A 23,428-nucleotide genomic window follows, 5' to 3' on the forward strand; every position below is an offset into this window, starting at 1 on the left:
AGTGGCCATGGCTCACGGGCCCAGCCGCTCCGCGGCATGTGGGATCTTCCCGAAAAGGGGCACGAACCCGTGTCCCCTGCATCGGCAGGTGGACTCTCAACCACTGCACCACCAGGGAAGCCCCAGAGTATCTTATCTTTGTGTTTTAGTTTGGATCTCATAGATGGTTCATGCAGCCACACTAGTACATGACTTTCAGATCATCGTGAGTCTTTTCCTGAGTTTTGCTGCAATATCCACATGCACTCCAAAATAATTATTTACGAACTGTTTTGCAGATTGGTCTTACCTGTAATCAGAATTTCTGAGGTTTCTAAAGACTTTAAAAAATAATGAAAACCAAACAAATTGACCTGTGCTAGGGATGAGATAAAAATGTTTTGCATTATGATTTAGCTGATCCATGTTTTCGTTTTTTATCACAGAAAGGTAATTGTTATTAACATGATTTGTCACATTTTAGTACAAAGTGTTATTGTCACGAGTAATGGTAAGGAAATAACGCTTGTACAGCGCTTTGGAGGGTACGAAGTGCCTCCTCATATATGAGTACACTTTATCCTTATAGTGACCCTATCAGCATTTATGATTATTATTACTCTTATTTTATGCAAGAAGCACCTGGCATTGGAGAGCTCAGTTACTTATCTAGGAGCACACTGTTAATTACTGATGCAGGAGAAGGGGAGTCCAGGCCATTGACTTTATCAAGTCCATTTTCTTTCCCTTATATCAGTGGTTCTAAAATGTTTTGCCTTAGGATCCCAATTATTGAGGACCCCAAAGATCTTTTGTTCATGGGGTTTATATCTGTGGTTTACCATATTAGAATTTAAAACTGAGGAAAATTTTTTAAACATCTATATTAAAACTGAGGAAATTTTAAAATACTATTTACCACTTCATTTAAGATAACATTAATAAACCAATTATATCATAATATCAATATATATTTTAATTAAATCATTTTTCAAAACAAAAAAATCAGTGAGAACAGTTGTATTCTTAAACACTTTAAAATATCTCTTTAGTGTTTGGATTAATAGAAGAGAACTGGATTCTCATATTTTCTTTTGCATTTAATTTTTTACAAGGTGACGTTTTGGTTGAAGAGTGTGAAAAAAATTTGACCACCCAGAGATACGTGGTTGGAAAAGAAGACATATTTTAATCACCTTTGTAGATAATTGTGGATATTTTGATGCTATACCAACACTCAACGAGTGATAGTTTCTCAGAGATCTGTTGTGATATGCAACCTGAACGCTTTTCAGTGCAATTTTGTACACTGTTACATTGTGATACAATGGCATTCCTGCATTCTGAATGAATATTTTACAACTGTAAGATTTTATGACTTCATGCCATGGTTACTTGAAAAATATTGTTCACTGTTATGAGGATTTTTCAAATATTGTCACATTTTATTATATAGTACCAAAAACATCACATCTGCTAATGGCACTATAATGCCATAGGAAGAGTTCTTATGTATTGGGAAGCTGTCGGGTTTATGGCTGCAGACACAAGGTTTTCAGAACTCTCATTTTCCATTCAGATCTTATCTTTAACAACAAATATTAGTTGTTTTCCTTAAAGTGCCAGGCTTACTTCATTTTTCTCAAGAAATTCTCAAGAAAATATTTTTATGTCAGATTTCCAAGTCTGAACAACCAGAGTTTACATTTCATGGAAAAAAGTCCAGCTAGTTCAACTTACAGTTAAACACTCACACAAACATTATTCCTCAAGACAATCATCATACGTTGTTATGCGGCAGTAATGTCTCATGCATACCCCCCATTTCATCATTTAATCACATACAGTATTGACAAGATGTGTACTCAAGATTAATATATAAAAATTTAATAATACTGCTTCCACAAGAATATTCTTTGCTGGAAATTGGACTTTTTTTTGGAGTGTGTGATGGTAACGCATATAACAGTTAACTACTAGGACAGTCTGGTGCCAGTGACTTGATTTGTACAAAGGCACGAGTAATTTTCTCACCATTGTTTTTGCACCTTCAGTACAAATGTCAATCCAGTGAGAAAGGCAAATAATGTCTTAGTATTATCAGGAACACAGTTTTGAGCTCGTGGGTGTCTTAGCAGGGTCTTGGGGACTTCGGTGTTCATGGAAGAATTGCTACCTTACATCAAGCTGCCCTTCGTTTAAGTAGCTGGGTTTTGAAGAAGTTGATATTTCACTCCATTATACAGGAAACACTTCTGATGCCAAACTGCTTAATGTTGCCGACACTGACATTTTTGATTTTTTTCTGCTATGGCCCATTTTGAACTGTTCTCCTTGCATACTACACTGCAGTCGCTCCAAACTTTCCGTTCTTTTATCTCACTTTGTTCTCCCGAGTTCCTGGACTTCACAAACATTGGTCAGTCTGCTGGGAATACCACTTCCTTCTAAACTGTGAGGCTAGCTCATCCTCAGCTATGAGCTTAAATATCATTTTCTCAAGGACATGCTCACTGACACCTACAGTCAAAGATATTTCTTCTAAACACCTATTATATGGCAGGCCATAGACTAGGTGTTAGGCACACATTTGTACATATTGGGTATCCATTGTTATTACCTGTCAGCAGAAAAAGATAATTCTGATTAATCTAGGTAATTCCATTACTTTTATATTTATAGGTAAAGTCAGTCAAATTCAGGGTCTCTTTCCCCTGTCCTTCTTCCTGATGTAGATTGTATCATCTAGGGTTTATTCAAGATTGTTATTGATGGGGATGGGTCTTCCAAGGCTTGGTCTGGATCCATCTAGCCTGGCGCCCACCAAGACATGCAGTAATACTGTGGTGCTCTCTGATACTGAGCCTCCATCCATTTTGGCATCTGCAGATGAGAGAGTGCACTTCCAGCACAAAACCTGCTAGAAATGGCTGCAATATACAGTCTATCCTCATTATCCATAGATTCCATACTTATGAATTTGCCTACTTAATTTGTTTGAAATCCTAAAATCAATTCATTTATTTTGGCATCTGCAGCTGAGTTGTGTACCTTCCTACATGAAAGCTACTGGGACTGGCTGCAATAAACAGTCAATCCTCATTATTTGCAGGTTCCATATTTGTAAATTTTCCTATTTGCTATAATTTACTTATAATCTAAAATCAATAGCCATGGTGCTTTCACAGTCACACGCAGACATACGAAGAGCAGCAAAAGATTTAAATTGCTTGACATACACATTCCCAGTTGAGGCTGAACACAGTTATACTCTGCCTTTTTGTTTCACTCTCATACTGTAAGTCAGTCTCCTTTTGAGTCTATTGAGTTCTGTGTTTTTCACTTTTTTGAGCTTTCCATTGGTGACTTGGCTGTTTAAAATGGACTCCAAGCGTAGTGCTGTCTAGTGTCCCTAAGCACAAGTAGGCTGTGATGTGACTTATGGAGAAAATGCATGTGTTAGAAAAGCTTTGTTCAGACATGAGATATAGTGCTGCTGGCTGTGAGTTCAAAGCTAATGAATTAACATTACACATGAAATAAGGTGTCTTTAAACGCAAACACACAAAAAACAAGACTATGTGTTCATCAGTTGACAAAAATGTTGTGACCAGAAGCTCACAGGAACCTAACCCTGTATTTCTTCTAGGAGCAGTGGTTTTAATATTTGCAAATTCTGTATTTGTGACTACTTTATAGAACTTAACTACCATGAATAATGAAAATCGACTGTACCATTTTCCTATGACTTTCTCTGGTCACAGAGTAGATAGCATGACTCTGAATTCTGGCTCTAGCTCCACCACATACTCATTGTATGGAAGACCAGGAAACATTTCAAAGAAACTTGTCCAAGTACGGAAGAGAACTCTGGCTATTCCTTCATCCTACCCTGTTGTGGGCTGAATGGTTTCCCCCAAAACAAACTGTTGAAGTCCTAACCCTGGTACCTGTGAATATGACTTTATTTCGAAATAGGGTCTTTGCAGATGTAAGGTGAGGTCATACTTGATTAGGGTGGGCCCTAAATCCAATAACGGGTATCCTCATAAGGAGAGAGAGATTTGGAGACAAAGGGAGAGGAAACACACAAAGAAGTCCCTGTAAAGATGGAGGCAGAGATTGGACTTACGATGCCACAAGCCAAGTAACACCAAGGATTTCTGGGAACTACAGAAGCCAGGGCAGAGGCATGAAATACATTCTCCCCATAGCCCCCAGAAGAAACCGACCCTGTGGGCACCTTGATTTTGGACTTCTAGCTTCCAGGCCTGTGAAAGAATACATTTCCCCTGTGTTGTTTTTTTTTTTTTTTGGTGGTACACGGGCCTCTCACTGCTGTGGCCTCTCCCGTTGCGGAGCACAGGCTCCGGACGCGCAGGCTCAGCGGCCATGGCTCACGGGCCCAGCCACTCCACGGCATGTGGGATCCTCCCGGACTGGGGCACGAACCCGCATTCCCTGCATCGGCAGGCAGACTCTCAACCACTGCGCCACCAGGGAAGCCCTTCCCCTGTTTTAAGCCTCCCAGTTTGTGGTACTTTGTTACAGCATTCCTAGGAAACTAATACACACTCTTTAAAGTTTAAGGTAGTATCCTTGATAAGAACCAGCAGAAAATAACTCCAGATAGACCTATAAGAAAATGGGCATTTCATCACTCTCACTGTGATGGTTCAGAATGGGCAAGTCCTGAACTAATTAACTGGAAATTCTAGGCTCCAGATTTCAGGTAGCGGGAGTCGTGGAGAGAAGTAGGACACCGGAGACCTGGCTCGTGGGAAAGTTTCTGTGCCTGGTATTTCACACTCTCAGATCAAATGCTGTTTAAAGGAGGAATGATAAATATTAATGTAGCACCTGCTCCAATTCCTTTCAAGCAGCAGGAGCTGACAGAGTGTGGTGCATGCAGTGAGACCCTGCGGAAGCGGCCCCTGACACTCCTGCAGGCTTAACGCAGCGATCCTTCCCAAACCAGACCTGGTGGCTTTGCTAATTGGCCCTCTGAGGTGACCTGTCACACACCAGCACAAGGGCCCTAGACAACCAGAGGGCTGGCAGCACAGCGGTTCCATCCCCAGCCTCTTCGGTAGGCTGGTGGGGAAGGGTGCTGCTGACCATATTTCCCTTTTCCATCCAAGTTCCTGGAGATTTGCTGGTGGAAAGTTAGCTGCTTCCTCTGGAAGTGGAGCAGCCATGTTTCCTTAGCAAGTTTCCCTGAGGTGGAATTTGCCTCGTTTGCCACCACTCCCAGCTGTTGCAGGGGCCACGCACCCCCATGAAGCTGGCAGGAACGTTTGAGGGGGATATACCTTCCCCATGCATTGAGTCATTCATGGGGGCACCAGGGCCTGAGAATCGTGCATAGGAATGAACTGAAATCAAGCAGCCTGCAGTAAGTACCTGAACCTGTGTCTGGGCCTGCCTCTAGCCATCTGAAGTATTTAGAAATTGCTGAGTAGCCCTCAGTGACAAGCTTCATGGCAAAAAGAGCATCTCCAAGTGAAAAATTTAAGTTATAATTTATAGAGGATTCTAGGTGTGTCAGCTTACATGGAGTGATTTAAAAATTCATTAAATTCTAGCAACCCTAAGATGGAGCAACTATTATTATCCTCATTGTACATATAAAGTAAGAAAAATCTATAAGAGCAGGGACGATTTCTGTTTTTCCCAGCAATGTATACCCAGAGAGTAGTGCAATATCTAACACAAATGTATACTCAGTAAATATTTGAAGGAACAAATAAAAAGGAAAATGAGTGGATGAAAGTATTTTGCTGATTGAAAAGTTCTGCATTCACTATAACCTTTCTATTTTCAGGAAGTAGGCAGAGAACGACAAAACTCTTGTTTTCACCTTACAGACGTGGAGCTGGAACTTGCATTTTCCAATGGCTCCACTTCATTTTTCTGATATGGCAAAGTAAGGTAGGGGTCTGTCAACCTTAGTTTCCGCTATTACTCCTTATGTTCTTGTTTTTAAATTTATTTATTTATTTATTTATTTTTGGCTGCGTTGGGTGTTTGTTGCTGCATCCAGGCTTTCGTCTAGCTGCGGCAAGCGGGGGCTACTCTTTGTTGCGGTGCGCGAGCTTCTCATTGTGGTGGCTTACCTTGTTGCGGAGCATGGGCTCTAGGCATGCGGCTTCAGTAGTTGTGGCACGCGGGCTCAGTAGTTGTGGCTCATGGTCTCTTGGGTGCAGGCTCAGTGCCTGTGGTGCACAGGCTTAGTTGCTCTGCAGCATGTGGGATCTTCTTGGACCAGGGCTTGAACCCACGCCCCCTGCATTGGCAGGTGGATTCTTAACCACTGTGCCACCAGGGAAACCCTGTTCTTGTTTTTATAGGCATAAGTTGAGACACAAGACAAATGTTGCTGATTGCCAAAGAACAGGCCAAGAATGACAGGAAAAATTCCAAAGTTTCTACTTATATCCTTCAAATAAACTGTAAGCATGCTGAAATATCTTTTTAACTTGGTGAAGGGTAGCTGCTCCCATTTGAACAGTTAAGCTTTGAGCTGAGAACCCAGCACCACAAGTATCATTTTATTTCTGGAACTAGAAATCCTGAGGTGAATCCTAAAATACAATCTAGAAATATTTCTTTTATTCTGTCCTTGGCGATGCAGGAACTATTCTTTGTTTTGACATATTCAAATGAGTCAAACATTCTGGGGAATAAATTCCTGTTCAGTATTTTGGGAAAAGAATAATAGATATAGGTATAAACATACCTATAGCTATAGATATAAATATAGTTTGAGAATTGCCTCTGTCTATTTCACATTGTCCACAGGCAGGATGGGGAATTCTCAGCTCATCTTATAGGGAGCATCTCCCGTAGCCACATATAAAAGGCCAAAATTGTGTATAACCTGGAGGCAACCAGATACCAAGAAGTCAAACATGGTCTGTGTATATCTGCCAAACATTATAATGAAGGGCCCAGAAATGGTAAAGACCTATTGGGTACCCCAAAGATTAATTTGGCTCTCTTACCACCTATTATCCTTCTGGGGAAAGAGCATAATTAACTGATTTCTTCATTTTCTGGAACAGAGATCCATCTCTTGAAAGATGCTATTTGGGTCCATTACAAATTTGTGAAACTCACTCTCTGGGGTGGGCTCCCCAAATTCTAGCTAGTCCTTTTATTTATGCATCTGATCCTCCAGACTCTTGTCATATTCCCTTTAGCTTCTGTTCCAAAGCATCACCAAGCTCCTATTTCTCTTAATGGTGGTAACATTTCCTTTGTCTTCCTGATGTCAATTTGGAGCTCTTAAATCATTATATCAATAGTCAATTCCTCTTTCTCTACAATGTCTGATCCGCTACCAAGATTGATGGATTTGGCTTTATATTTTCTCTTGATTCTCTTCTTTTTGTTCTCACTCCATCCCTACCCTTTCATTCTCTTAGAATGTTTTCACTCCCCATCTATAGCTATTGAAAATAAAGACATCTTTTCAGAGAAATCTGAGAAGGCTTCAACTTTAAGAATCTTTTCTGAAAGTGCGTCTTGCCCAATAAATTTGATAGTGCCTTATCCTGAAATTCTACAGCACATGTATTTCTCATTGCACATGTATTCTCCATTGTACCATAGTTGTCTGTACCCTGTGTTATTCTTTTCATTGGAATATAAGAAATGTCAGTCTCAGTTCCATCCCTCGAGGGCTGGCAGTATACTGCACCTATTAGCTTTGCACCTAATACAGTCTGATAGAGAAAGTTGAGTGTTCCGAGTCAGACTGCCTAGATTGGAATCCCAGCTTAGACATTTCGAACCTCAGTTCGTTTATCTAAGAAAAAACAATAACTATCTTTGAGGTGTGTATTTTAACACAAAGCTTGTATCAGTGTTGTCTGGCATATAGTAAATGTTTAGTCATTTAATTCATTCAGCTGAATTTACTGAGCCAGGTATTCTGTTACAGATATTGTTTTTGGCTCTAAGGATCCACAGTGGTGAACAAGACAGACAAGTGCCTTGCTTCCGTAGGGTGTAGATCCTAGTGGGAAGAGACAGAGAGGGCTGATGTTAATCTGTTATAAAATAGTACGGCTGTGCCAGTTGTTTTCAGCTAGTTTCCATTCTGATTTGTAGGTTCCCATGCCATAGTCATTTTTTTTTTTTTTTTTTTTTGCGGTACGCGGGCCTCTCACTGTTGTGGCCTCTCCCGTTGCGGAGCACAGGCTCCAGACACGCAGGCTCAGTGGCCATGGCTCACGGGCCCAGCCGCTCCGCGGTATGTGGGATCCTCCCGGACCGGGGCACAAACCCGTGTCCCCTGCATCGGCAGGCGGACTCCCAACCACTGCGCCACCAGGGAAGCCCCCATAGTCATTTTTAAAGATCATGAATGCAGTTCTGGATACAGATAACTTCATAAAGATGTTGAAATGGAACTTTTTGGATGAAGCACCATGACAATAAATACCATACTCCAAAGTGACATGCAAGTCATTATATATATGTATACATTTCAAAAGTGGTATTGAAATCTACTTCCATATCTATTAAAATCCTCACCTGCAATGAGCATAACTAAAAGTCAACAGTTGAAGATAAAAGCAGAGGATTTTTGTTGAGAGCATTGGGGGTTCTCTGAGTGTCCCTCCTTCCCTAAGGATGGAAAGCATAGGCTTACTTCCTTCTTCATATTAAGAGAGAGATACTTTAAGGACACCAGTCAGGGTTTAACGTGATACTTCTTCAGTTTGGGAAACACAGTACCCTTGAGTCTGAGTCCTTCTAGAAAATCCAACAAGTGAAAAGTTGGCTAGCTGCTTTGATAGTGGATTGAAGGGACATTGAGTGGCCTGTAGTCCTTGAATTTGTTGAAGAACATAGTATATAAATATGCTCCATGGAAAAATTGTGCATGAAAACATGGGGGGAGGGGCTGATGATTTAACTTCTGTCTAGAAGGGCTGCAGGGAATATTGAAGAGACCTCAGAAGAAAGAACTTGAAGTACCAATAGATACTTACGTTCAAAGAAGGAGTAAGTGGCCAGGTGCAATAGAAATGCATTCATACTCCTCAGTAATGAAGATCAGCTGGTTAGGTACTTATTAGAGTATCCATTTATACTTACATAAGTAAACAAGATATCTTGAGAGAGTGGTAAGAGCCATGGAGAAGATAAATGAGGATAATTTAATAGAGGTTGACAAGGGTGAGGCAGAAGTAACTTGAAAGTGGATGCCCAGGGATGACCTCTCAGAGCAGGTAATTGTAGTCTGGCAGGAAGTAGCCAGGTTGGTAATGTTCTTGAATATCAAGAAGGTTCTGCAGGAAAGGGAATAGCAAGCTCCAGGGCTGTTGGGTGGGAATGAGGTTGATATGTTTTAGGAACTCGAAGAAAGCCAGTGTGCAGATGGTCAGTAAGTGGGGGTGATGAACAAATACTGAGTGTCATCAGAGAGGACTCTACGGGCAGTTCGAGCAGGGCCTTGCAGGGCATAGTGAGGTGTTTGGGTTTTATTTTCAGTAGAAAAGGAAGCTTACTAGAGAGTTTTGAGCAGGAAGTGGCATGAAGTGATTTACTTTTACTTCTGAGTAAAGTAACAGAAAACTGCAAAGTACAGAGATAATGGAGTATCAGAAACCTCCTCCTCAAGGACATCAGACTTGAAATAGAGCTGAAGCATTTGGGTTGGATTTGGAGAAGCTGGGAAGAATGGGTGGAAGGTGGGTGGAAGAGCATATACAGGTACAGAGGCAGGGAAGTACATGACATAAGGCACAATTCCCCTACAGCACAAACAAAAACCAGGAGATTGGGATTTTAAGCTACAAATTGGTTGCTGGGATGGATTAGTACTGGAGGAGGTACCTAGATGTAGGGTGCGAGCAAACCAAGCTAACTGTCCAAATGTGACAGGTATGCAAAGGGACCAGATGAAGGGGTAGATTACAGGAGTGAGGGAGCATGATACCAGTCAGGAAGAAAGGTTCCAAAGGAGGGTCGGCTGTAGGGCCTGAAAAGAGTGTCTCACTGGCTGAGATGTGGTAACAGGTTCTATGTTGCCTGTGGCCACGGAGAGAGAGGAAGCTATTAACAGTAATGGAGCAAATCAAAGCTATACTTACCTGACTGTGGTCAATTGTCCTTACTTTTCTCTTGGCAGTCCCTTGCTTAGAGCTCCTAAAATCTAAATGAATCACTATACAGCAACTTCATGGCGTTTGTCTGAGTTCTATTTTTCCATTTTGTGTGATTATTTGACTAGCATCTGGATCCACAAGCAGAAATTCAGCTCAGTAAAACTGAAGACTTTTCCTGATTTTACTCAATAATCTATCCCCAGCATGATGCCAGTCATCACGTAATGGTTATTCAAATATTGGCTGAATGAGTGAATACCGCCTCACCTCCTAAGCATTTCATGAGTTTATGTCTTGCCTCTCCCAAATCCAATCAACTAAATCCAAACAGACTAGTACCCTTCTAGCTTGTGAATGCACTTTAATTTCTTTCTTTATATATACAAGAAGATTTGATTGGCACTTATTATGGGTTACCCACTGTGAAAGGTGCTTAATACAATGGCGCACAGGACAGACCTGCCCCCTATTAGCATTTAGTGCAGAATATTAAATAATTATGCACAAGGATATTATATTACAATTAACATACGTGCTAAGGAGGAGAAATAGAGGTTGCTGTGAATAGCCATGAATATGAAGCCCATTCTCTACCCTCAGAGAAGAAAAATATAATCTTGAAGGAAAAAAGGAACCATAAGTTTAGTTTTGATCTGTAAATCTGTGTGGTACCTAGAACAGGCCCATACATAGTAGTAAATGCCTGTCAGAGTGAAAAATCAAAGCTGACGTACTGACTAATACACACCAACTATGATAATCAGTGTGTTCTGTCAACACAGCACAGATATCACGAAGTTCTTATTCTTCTTGTCACGTGGGTATGGTGGTCAGGGAATTACTGAGGAGACTCTCCGTTGGGTAGGATGTTAGACATTTATTTTCCATCTGTCTACGCACACATAGATATTGGCTGTTTGCCTCTGGCAGAAATCAGATTGATCAGTACACAAGTACTGAAATTAAATGTTTACAGAGGATATCTCTGGTGATTATTAAAAGATTAGAGTCTCCTTAGAGGTTTTAAGTTGGACCAGATGGTCATCTATATCAAAGCACTAAAGAAATTCAGGGGGAAAAAAGAAAATTTAGAAACGTAAGCAGATAATGGTAGGGAAATTGAAAGACTGGGGTGAGGATGGCAGAATTTGCTGAGTCCAGGGGAAAATCATTTTCTTGCTTAGCTGCCCCTGAAACCATATTGTTTATGGATACAAGTTGCCTCTGCTTGCAGTTGCTGTTCCTTCTAGCTGGAATCCTTTGCTCTGACTCTTTCCCTAGTTGTCATGTTTATGTCTTTGAGATCCCAACCCAAGAGACTTTCCTTGAAGACCCTTTATATATTGGACCCTCCCCATGTACTTTCCCATTGCCTTATTTTGTCCTTCATAACATCACAGGGTGCATTTATCTTGTTGATTTGTGTACTTTTAAAGAACCCGTCTCCCCTATTAAAATGTTTCATGAGGACAGGTATTCTGTTCTGTGTTGTTTGCTTCTTTAAACTGAAAAGCAATTAGGGAGGTCAAGAGCATTACATAAATATTTATGAAGAGATGAATGAATGTTGATTGACTATGGGGGGGATTATAAAGATGTCATTTTACGTTGGTGAGAACCACTTGAATTTTTTAGGCTTACAGAGAAGGAAACTCTAACTTTTTTCCTTATCTATTTCTTTCTTTACTTCTAATAGAAGGGTTTTTGTGTATGTGTGTGCCTCACTGTACTTCTATTTTCTTTTTTCCTCTGGGCTTTGTTGAGATATACCTAATATATAAAAATTGTGTATATTTAACATATACAACATGATTTTTTTTTGTTTATGAAGTTGTATAGTTTTATTTATTATTTTTTAACTGAAGTATAGTTGATGTACACAGTTGTGCTAATTACTGCTGTACAGCAAAGTGACTCAGTCATATATATATATTATACGTATATTCTTTTTTTTTGTATATTCTTTTCCATGATGGTTTATCAGATATTGAATATAGTTTTCTGTGCTATACAGTAGGACCTTGTTGTTTATCCATTCTCTATGTAAGAGTCTGCATCTGCTAATCCCGAACTCCCAGTTCATCCCTCCCCCTTGGCAACCGCCAGTCTGTTCTCTGTGTCTGTGTTTCTGTTTCATAGATAGGTTCATTTGTGTCGTATTTTAGATTCCACATGTAAGTGATAGTGTATGGTATTTGTCTTTCTCTTTCTGACTTCACTTAGTACGATAATCTCTAGTAACATGATGTTTTGATATATGTGTACATTATGAAATTATTACCACAGTCAAGCTAATTAACATACCCATCACCTCACATAGTTACAATTTTGTGTGTGTGTGTGTGTTAAGATCAACTCCCTTAGCAAATTTCAAGTATACAATACAGTATTATTAAATATATTCACCATGCTATACATGACATCTCCAGAATATTTTTACCCTGAATAACTGGAGTTTTTTTTTTCCTAATTGAACTCCTCCAGTGCTTAAACTGAAGCGTACTACCTATTGTTCAGTCCTCTGATAAGAATGGCCTCATATAGATAATCAACTTCTTACCTTGCCTTCTGTAAACAGTCCATCTCCCCATCCCTCCCTTATGATGAGGTAGAAAGAGCACTGGACTGTGTTTCAGAAAAAAAAAAATGTTACTTTGCCATTGAGATTTTGGTCACAAAATCCCTCCTCTCAGATTTGTCATTTGTGAAATGAAAGAGTTGGACTAGATGATAATGTACAGTGTTTTCTAAGTTTAAGATGCTATGATTCATAGGTATTATATTTAAGTCTTTTATTCCTGCCTCCAACTGATCTTTTTAAAGGTCAGAATTGGACAACAGATGCTGAAGAAAGGTTTTGGCCAAAGCTCAAGTTGATTGGGAAGGTACTGTCAGTGTTTACATAGGTCTTGGTCTTGCTGAGCTAATTGTAAGAGGAGCCCCCAATTCTCTACATCATATGGGAACCTTAATTATTAAAATTTGCTCAGCTCCATTGAGATGTTTCTGGAAACCCAGACATAGTTCTCAGAATTTTTACAAGAAGCCATGAATTTGGCCAAAGAGGAAATGCCAAGGACTGACTTTTTCAGAAAAAGATAACTTTCTAAAAATGAATAAATCAAGAACTCTCATGGTTTTTACCAGAATCCAACTTCTACCAGAAATCTTTCTCTTTTTAACAAAACATTTTGCCATTGATTTAGATGGCCGAGAGAAGCAGGAAGGACACCTGTGAAGACAGAGTGTATAGGAGTTAAGAACTTGAAATCTGGACTTAGATCAGTGTTTAGACCACTTACATCATCTGTCATTTAACCTCCCTGAGTCTCATGTTCCTCATCTGTAAAACGTGGATGACAGTAGTACTGTTATCATAGCTCTACTTGGCTTTTAAGTGAGGTAGTATGTGAAAACCTTGCCTGGCTCATTATAAAATGCTCCATAAACATTAGCCCTGACTCTCTTACTATAATACCTGTAATACTCAACAAATATTTGTAAGCAGCATGAGTAATAAGATTCCCAATTCCCTTCTCACCTTCACACACACGTTGCTTGTTTAAACTATAAGCCCTTTAAGAGCAAGGTACACTTGGCAATGTAGCGGTACACCAGCAACTTCCAACATGTTATGAATGACTTTAAAATACGGAAGAGAGAAAACTTGTTGTTAGTGGAATTCCCTCACCCAGTCTATTTCCTCAAATTGTCCTCTTCACTTCCTGCATCAGAATGTATTTATTCATTGTATTCAACTCATGCTGAATAAAATGTGGACTTACTATTTTTTACCGAGTTCACTGGAGGATACAGTCAAAATAAAAGGTCCCATATCTACCCTCAAAGAGTCTACAGTACAGTGGTTTAGAGCACAGGCTTCAAATTATACAGACTTCGTTTGAAATTCTGGCTTCCTTGTCTCTTAGCTACATGGTCATGGGAAAATTATTTATGAACTTTGAACCTCAATTTTCTTGTGTGTAAAATGCAAAACCCTCCTTTTAGGTTTTCTATGAGTGTAATTCATGTAGTGAATATAACATAATCTAAAACACTAAGAATTCCTAACACATAAAAAAATACCAATAAATGGCTGTTATTATTATCAGTAAAAATGTAGTGTACAATTTTAAAACACCCCATTTTTGATCATCTCATATATAAAATTATTGACATTTCTACCCCCTTATTGAGTTAGTCTGGGCTTAAAGGCAGGTCAATAATAACAACAGACAACAGATCCTTCAAATATCAGAGATTTAAAACAACAAAATACTATTTCTTGTTGATCCAAAGTCTTCTGTGGTTCCAAAGAACTCCTCAGGTCAGCCGTCCTCTGTACAGTCACTCAGATACACAACTTGCAATTCATTTCTCCACCAGCTCAACACAAGAGGTATCTGTGGGTCCAGAGTGTGAAATGAGTATCAGGGAGCTCTAGTACTATCTTCCACAACCTTCCCCTCTCCAGTAGACTCTTAGGTGTTCATATTAAACACTTCATGGAAAAATCAGAGAAAATACTGGTTCTTAGAGAAAGAGAAAAAATAAAATGGAACGAAGGGACATTTGCAGGGATGTTTTATCGTTCGTGCTAGCGTCAATCCATTGTTTTCTAGCTGTCCAGAGGGCTTGGCTGAGAAAGCTAACCTTGCTTATTAGGAAAAGTGTCTTCATCGTTTCACAGTGTCTTCCATAGGCACAGAACGCAGGAGTAGTGACATACATACTACACTTTTTCCATTCCTGGCTTAAGTAAACATCTTGAATCCACTCTTATGCAGATACTGTTTTATGTTTAATAAATAATGTCAAGGATACCTAAAACAGTAATACAATAAATAAAAAAATAACAAAAACTTTATATATCATAAAACATCAAACTTTTTTCAATGCTGTTTCATGTTTCTACTCCCTGTTAAATTTTAAAACATATTTCAGATGTGATATCATTTTACTACTAAATATTTCAGGACACATTTCTGAGAAAGTTATGCCAACATTACCACCGTGCCATTGTTACATAGAAAGATAACAATAAGTTACTAATATCATCTAATTCCCAGTCAACGTTCAAATTTCTCTAATTATCCCAAAAATGTTCTTTTATAGTTACTTTTAAAAATCAAACTATAAAACCAGGACCAGTTATAACATTTGGTTGTTATGGGTCTTTGGTCTCTTTTATGCTGTAAGCCCTCATTCCATTTTTTTTTTTTTTTTTTTGTGATTAGGAACAATTTTTTCTTGTTATTGGTCATTTAATTTATTTATTTAACAACTTTATTGGAGTATAATTGGTTCACAATGTAGTTTTAACTTCTGCTGAATAACAAAGTGAATCAGCTATACATATACATATATCCCCATATCTCCTCCCTCTTGATTCTCCCTCCCACCCTCCCTATCCCACCCCTCTAGGTGGTCGCAAAGCACCGAGCTGATCTCCCTGTGCTATGTGGCTGCTTCCCACTAGCTATCTATTTTACATTTGGTAGTGTATATATGTCCATGCCACTCTCTCACTACGACCCACCTTACCCTTCCCCCTCCCCGTGTCCTCAAGTCCATTCTATGTCTGCATCTTTATTCCTGTCCTGCCCCTAGGTTCGTCAGAACCATTTTCTTTTTTTTTTTAGATTCTATATATGTGTGTTAGCATATGGTATTTGTTTTTCTCTTTCTGACTTACTTCACCGGTATGACAGCCTCTAGGTCCATCCACCTCACTACAAATAACTCAATTTCGTTTCCTTTTATGGCTGAGTAATATTCCATTGCATCCATGTGCCACATCTTCTTTAACCATTCATCTGATGATAGACACCTAGGTTGCTTCCACGTCCTGGCTACGGTAAATAGAGTTGCAATGAACATTGTGGTACATGACTCTTTTTGAATGATGGTTTTCTTAGGGTATATACCCAGTAGTGGGGTTGCTGGGTGCCCATGGTAGTTCTATTCTTAGGTATTTAAGGAACCTCCATACTGTTCTCCATAGTGGCTGTATCAATTTACATTCCCACCAACAGTGCAAGAGGGTTCCCTTTTCTCCACACCCTCTTCAGCATTTATTGTTTGTAGATTTTTTGATGTTGGCCATGCTAACCGGTGTGAAATGATACCTCACTGTAGTTTTGATTTGTATTTCTCTAGTGATGTTGAGCATCCTTTCATGTGTCTGTTGCCAATCTGTATATCTTCCTGGGAGAAATCTCGATTTAGGTCTTTTGCCCAGTTTTGGATTAGGTTGTTTCTTTTTTTGACATTGAGCTGCATGAGCTGCTTGTATATTTTGGAGATTAAACCTTTGTCAATTGCTTTGTTTGAAAATATTTTCTCCCAATCAAGGGTTGTCTTTTCGACTTGTTTATGGTTTACTTTGCTGTGCAAAATCTTTTATGTTTCATTAGGTCCCATTTGTTTAGTTTTGTTTTTATTTTCATTTCTCTAGGAGGTGGGTCAAAAAGGATCTTGCTGTGATTTATGTCATAGAGTGTTCTGCCTATGTCTTCCTCTAAGAGTTTTATAGTGTCTGGCCTTATATCTAGGTCTTTAATCCGTTTTGAGTTTATTTTTGTGTATGGTGTTAGGGAATGTTCTAATTTCATTCTTTTACATGTAGCTGTCCAGTTTTCCCAGAACCACTTATTGAAGAGGCTGTCTTTTCTCCACTGTATGTTCTTGCCTCCTTTATCAAAGATAAGGTGACCATAGGTGCGTGGGTTTATCTCTGGGCTTTCTCTCCTGTTCCATTGATCTATATTTCTGTTTTTGTGCGACTACCATATTGTCTTGACTACTGTAGCTTTGTAGTATAGTCTGAAGTTAGGGAGCCTGATTCCACCAACTCCGTTTTTCTTTTTGAAGATTTCTTTGGCTATTCGGTGTCTTTTGTGTTTCCACACAAATTGTGAAATTTTTTTGTTCTAGTTCTGTGAAAAACGCCAGTGGTAGTTTGATAGGGATTGCACTGAATCTGTAGATTGCTTAGGGTAGTAGTCATTTTCACAGTGTTGATTCTTCCAATCCAAGAACATGGTATATCTCTCCATCTTTTGTATCATCTTTAATTTCTTTCATCAGTGTCTTATAGTTTTCTGCATGCAGGTCTTTTGGCTCCTTAGGTTTATTCCTAGGTATTTTATTCTTTTTGTTGCAGTGGTAAATGGGAATGTTTCCTTAATTTCTCTTTCAGATTTCCCATCATTAGTGTATAGGAATGCAAGAGAGTTCTGTGCAGTAAGTTTGTATCTTGCTACTTTACCAGATTTATTGATTACCTCTAGTAGTTTTCTGGTAGCATCTTTAGGATTCTCTATGTATAGTATCATGTCATCTGCAAACAGTGACATCTTTACTTCCTCTTTTCCAATTTGGATTCCTTTTATTTCTTTTTCTACTCTGATTGCTGTGGCTGAAACTTCCAAAGCTATGTTGAATAATAGTGATGAGAGTGGGCAACCTTGTCTTGTTCCTTATCTTAGTGGAAATGATTTCAGTTCTTCACCATTGAGGACGATGTTGGCTGAGGGTTTGTCATATATGGCCTTTATTATGTTGAGGTAAGTTCCCTCTATGCTTACTTTCTGGAGGGTTTTTATCATAAATGGGTGTTGAATTTTGTGAAAGCTTTTTCTGCATCTATTGAGATGATTGTATGGTTTTTATCCTTCAATTTGTTAATATCACATTGTTTGATTTGTGTATATTGAAGAATCCTTGCATTCCTGGGATAAACCCCACTTGATCATGGTGTATGATCCTTTTAATGTGCTGTTGGATTCTGTTTGCTAGTATTTTGTTGAAGATTTTTGCATCTGTGTTCATCAGTAATATTGGTCTGTAGTTTTCTTTTTTTGTGATATCTTTCTCTGGTTTTGGTATCAGGGTGATGGTGGCCTCATTGAATGAGTTTGGGAGTGTTCCTCCTTCCACTATATTTTGGAAGAGTTTGAGAAGGATAGGTGTTAGCTCTTCTCTGAATGTTTCATAGAATTTGCCTGTGAAGCCATCTGGTCCTGTTCTTTTGTTTGATGGAAGATTTTTAATCACAGTTTCAATTTGAGTGCTTGTGATTGGTATATTCATATTTTCTATTTCTTCCTGGTTCAGTCTCAGAAGGTTGTACTTTTCTAAGAATTTGTCCATTTCTTCCAGGTTGCCCATTTTATTTGCATAGAGTTGCTTGTAATAATCCCTCACCATTCTTTGTATATCTGCAGGGTCAGTTGTTACTTCTCCTGTTTCATTTCCAATTCTATTGATTTGAGTCTTCTTGCTTTTTTTCTTGATAATCTGGCTAGTGGTTTATCAATTTTGTTTATCTTCTCAGAGAACCAGCTTTTAGTTTTACTGACCTTTACTATCATTTCCTTCATTTCCTTTTCATTTATTTCTATCCTGATCTTTATGATTTCCTTCCTTCTGCTAACTTTGGGGTTTTTTTGTTCATCTTTCTCTAATTTATGTAGGTGTAAAGTTAGGTTGTTTATTTGAGATGTTTCTTGTTTCTTGAGGTAGGATTGTATTGCTATAAACTTTTCCTCTTGGAACTGCTTTTGCTGCATCCCATACATTTTGGGTCTTTGTGTTTTCATTGTCATTTTTGGTAGGTATTTTTTGATTCCCTCTTTGATTTCTTCAGTGATCTCTTGGCTAGTTAGTAGTGTACTGTTTAGATTCCATGTGTTTGTATTTTTAACAGTTTTTTTCCTGTAATTGATATCTAGTCTCATAGCATTGTGGTCAGAAAAGATACTTGATACGATTTCAGTTTTCTTAAATTTACCAAGGCTTGATTTGTGACCCAAGATATGGAACATTCTCCAGGATAGATCATCAGCACTTGAAAAGAAAGTGTATGTTGTTGTTTTTTGATGAAATGTCCTATAAATATCAATTAAATCTATCTGGTGTATTGTGTCACTTAAAGCTCGTGTTTCCTTATTTATTTTCATTTTTGATGATCTGTCCATTGGCGAAAATGAGGTGTTAAAGTCCCCTACTATTATTGTGTTACTGTTGAGTTCCCCTTTTATGGCTGTTAGCATTTGCCTTATGTATTGAGGTGCTCCTATGTTGGGTGTATAAATATTTACAATTGTTATATCTTTTTCTTGGATTGATCCCTTGATCATTATGTAGTGTCCTTCTTTGTCTCTTGTAATAGTCTGTATTGTAAAGTCTATTTTGTCTGATATGAGAATGAATACTCCAGCTTTCTTTGATTTCCATTTGCATGGAATATCTTTTTCCATCCCCTCACTTTCAATCTGTATGTGTCCCTAGGTCTGAAGCGCGTCTCTTGTAGATGGCACATATACAGCTCTTGTTTTTGTATCCATTCAGCCAGTCTCTGTCTTTTGGTTGGAGCATTTAATCCATTTTCCGTTAAGGTAGTTATTGATATGTGTGTTCCTATTACCATTTTCTTAATTGTTTTGGGTTTGTTATTGTAGATCTTTTCCTTCTCTTGTGTTTCCTGCCTAGAGTTGTTTCCTGCCTAGAGAAGTTCCATTAGCATTTGTTGTAAAGCTGGTTTGGTGGTGGTGAATTCTCTTACCTTTTGCTTGTCTGTAAAGGTTTTAATTTCTCTGTTGAATCTGAATGAGATCCTTGCTGGGTAGAGTAATCATGTTTGTAGGTTTTTTCCTTTCATCACTTTAAATATGTCCTGCCACACCCTTCTGGTTCGCAGAGTTTCTGCTGAAAGACCCACTGTTAACCTTATGGGGATTCCCTTGTATGTTATTTGTTGCTTTTCCCTTGCTGCTTTTAATACTTTTTCTTTGTATTTAATTTTTGATAGTTTGATTAATATGTCTCTTGGTGTGTTTCTCCCTGGATTTATCCTGTATGGGACTCTCTGTGCTTCCTGGACTTGATTGACTATTTTCTTTCCCATATTGGGGAAGTTTTCAACTATAATCTCTTCATATATTTTCTCAGACCTTTCTTTTTCCATTCTTCTTCTGTGACCCCTATAATTTGAATGTTTGGTGTGTTTAATTTTGTCCCTGAGGTCTCTGAGACTGTCCTCAATTCTTTTAATTCTTTTTTCTTTATTCTGCTCTGTGGTACTTATTTCCACTGTTTTATCTTCCATGTCACTTATCTGTTCTTCTGCCTCAATTATTCTGCTGTTGATTCCTTCTAGGGAATTTTTAATTTCATTTATTGTGTTGTTCATCATTATTTGTTTGCTCTTTAGTTATTCTAGGTCCTTGTTAAACGTTTCTTGTATTTTCTCCATTCTATTTCAAGATTTTGGATCATCTTTACTATCATTACTCTGAATTCTTTTTCAGGTAGACTGCCTGTTTCCTCTTCATTTGTTTGGTCTGGTGGGTTTTCTTAGTGTGTTTGGGGTCTCCTTTCCACAGACTGCAGGTTTGTCTTTCCCATTGTTTTGCATGTCTGCCCCCAGTGGATAAAGTTGCTTCAGTGGCTTCTGTAGGCTCTCTGGTGGAGGGGACTGGGTACTGGTGCCTGTGTTCTGGTAGGTGGGAGTGGATCTTGTCTTTCTGGTGGGCAGGGGGGCATCCAGTGGTGTGTTTTGCATTGTCTGTGAACTCAGTATGATTTTAGGCAGCCTGTCTGCTAATGGGTGGCTTTGTGTTCCTGTTTTGCTAGTTGTTTGGCATGGGGCCTCCAGCACTGGAGCTTGCTGGCCATTGCGTGGAGCTGGGTGTTAGTGTTGAGACAGAGATCTCTGGGAGAGCTCTCATCAGTTGATATTATGTGAGGCTGGGAAGTCTCTGGTGGTGCAATTTCCTGAACTTGTCTCTCCCACCTCAGAGGCTCAGGCCTGACACCTGATTGGAGTACGAAGACCCTGTGAGCCACATGGCTCAGAAGAAAAGGGAGAAATATAGAAGAAAAAGAAATTTTTAATAAAATAAAGTAATTAAAATAAAAAAATATTATAATAAGATTAAAAAGTAAAAAAAGAAGAGAGCAACGAAACCAATCAACAAATCCACCAATGATAACAAGCGCTAAAAACTGTGGTAAGATAAACATAAAAATCAGAAACAAATTAGTTGCAGACAGCAAACCCCAAGTCTACAGTTGCTTCTAAATTCCACCACCTCAATTTTGGGTTGATTCGTTGTCTGTTCAGGTATTCCACAGATACAGGGTACCTCAGGCTGACGGTGGGGATTTAATCTGCTGCTGCTGAGGCTGCTGGGAGAAATTTCCTTTTCTCTTCTTTGTTCCCACAGCTCCTGGGGTTCAGCTTTGGTTTTGGCCCCACCTCTGCGTGTAGGTCGCCCTAAGGCTTCTGTTCCCACTGAGACAGGGTTTAAAGCAGCAGCTGATGAGTGGTCTCTGGCTCACTCAGGCTGGGGGGAGGAAGGGGTAAGGTACTTTTTTTTTTTTTTTTTTTTTTTTTTTGCGATACGCGGGCCTCTTCACTGTTGTGGCCTCTCCCGTTGCGGAGCACAGGCTCCGGACGCGCAGGCTCAGCGGCCATGGCTCACGGGCCCAGCAGCTCCGCGGCATGTGGGATCTTCCCGTACCGGGACACGAGCCCGTGTTCCCTGCATCGGCAGGCGGACTCTCAACCACTGCACCACCAGGGAAGCCCTGGGTACTTTTAATTGGAATGCGGGGGGAGCCTGTGGCCGCAGAGGCCAGCATGACGTTGCAATAGCCTGAGGCACGCTGTGTGTTCTCCCGGGGAAGTTGTCCCTGGATCTCGGGACCCTGGCAGTGGCGGCCTGCTCAAGCTCCTGGGAGTGTGTGGATAGTGACCTGTGCTTGCACACAGACTTCTTGGTGGCTTCCGCAGCATCGTTAGCGGTTTATGTCTGTCTCTGGTGTCCAAGCAGCCACAGCTAGCGCCCATCTTTGGAGCTCATTTAGGCAGTTCTCTGCCTTCTGTGGGCAGACAGGGAAGGAATCCCCTCTCCTCACACACCCTGAAACAATGGTCTCTTGCCTCTTAGGCAGGTTCAGAGTTTTTCCGAGTCCCTCCCAGCTAGCTGTGGCACACTAGCCCCCTTCAGGCTGTGTTCACGCAGCCAACCCCAGTCCTCTCCCTGGGATCTGACCTCCGAAGCCCGAGCCTCAGCTCCCAGCCCCCACCTGCCCTGCTGGGTGAGCAGACAAGCCTCTTAGGCTGGTGAGTGCTGGTCGGCACTGATCCTCTGTGCGGGAATCTCTCCGCTTTGCCCTCTGCACCCCTGTGGCTGTGCTCTCCTCCATGTCTCCAAAGATCCCCCTCACCACCCCCGTCTCCGCCAGTGAAGGGGCTTCCTAGTGTGTGGAAACTTTTCCTGCTTCACTGCTCCCTCCCAGAGGTGCGGGTCCCGTCCCTATTCTTTTGTCTGTTTTTTCTTTTTTCTTTTGCACTAGCCAGGTACGTGGGGAGTTTCTTGCCTTTTGGTAAGTCTGAGGTCTTCTGCTAGCATTCGTTCAGTAGCTGTTCTGTAGGAGTTGTTCCACATGGAGATGTATTTTTGATGTATTTGTAGGGAGGAAGGTGATCTCCACGTCTTACTCCTTTGCCATCTGGAAGGTCCCCTCCATTCCATTTTTATGCCATTGATCTGTTGGAGAAATCATGTCACTTGTACTGTAGAATGTTGTACATTATGAATTTACCAGTTCCCTCATGGTTTGGTTTATCTTACTTTTCTTTTTCCTTTAAGCTTTTAGGTGGATAGAAAGACTTGATTAGATTCAGAATCTATTCATTTGTGGTGTGTCTCTTTTATTTTTACGTATTTTTGCTTCAGTTTTATATTTCAGGCATTTCTTTTAAAAGTTTCCCTAAGGACTTCTTACTTTGAATAATCGTCATGTAGTCTTCATTAAACTAATATTTCTGCTATTAACAATTATAAATGTTAAACAAGATATATATGATAGTTATTTGAAAGCACAGAAGAATGATAAAACATTGGCAGAAATTTTAGGGAATAAAATGTTTGAAAAAAAGAAAATATGACAGTTTCAATCCACATTTAAATTATTTTTTTCCCTAGTTGTGAGAATGGCTAGAAATTGAAACAGGAATCCAGGAAAAGAGGAGAGTCACAGGGGGTGGAAGCTTCAACAATCTGCATATATATTTTCCCCCCAATGTTAATATACTCCTAAAGTGTACATGCATGGGGTGAGGCTCCCAGAAAATTAAAAGCTGGAAGGCTAAAAAAAATTAGAATTTAACAGTTTTCTGGTGTTGGGAAGAGTTGGGGGGTTCACTCCTTATCAAGCTTTAATAGCTTAGTGAACAGTTGGGGTTTTTGAGTAAAATCCCAATAGCATCATGCCTTAGGTATAAGAACCACATGACAGAACTAAGGTCTGTGCCC

Source organism: Delphinapterus leucas, chromosome 3 (assembly GCF_059928025.1).
Source record: "Delphinapterus leucas isolate spDelLeu-1000000601 "Yukka" chromosome 3, BTC_Dleu_Yukka2, whole genome shotgun sequence".
NCBI lineage: Eukaryota > Metazoa > Chordata > Mammalia > Artiodactyla > Monodontidae > Delphinapterus > Delphinapterus leucas.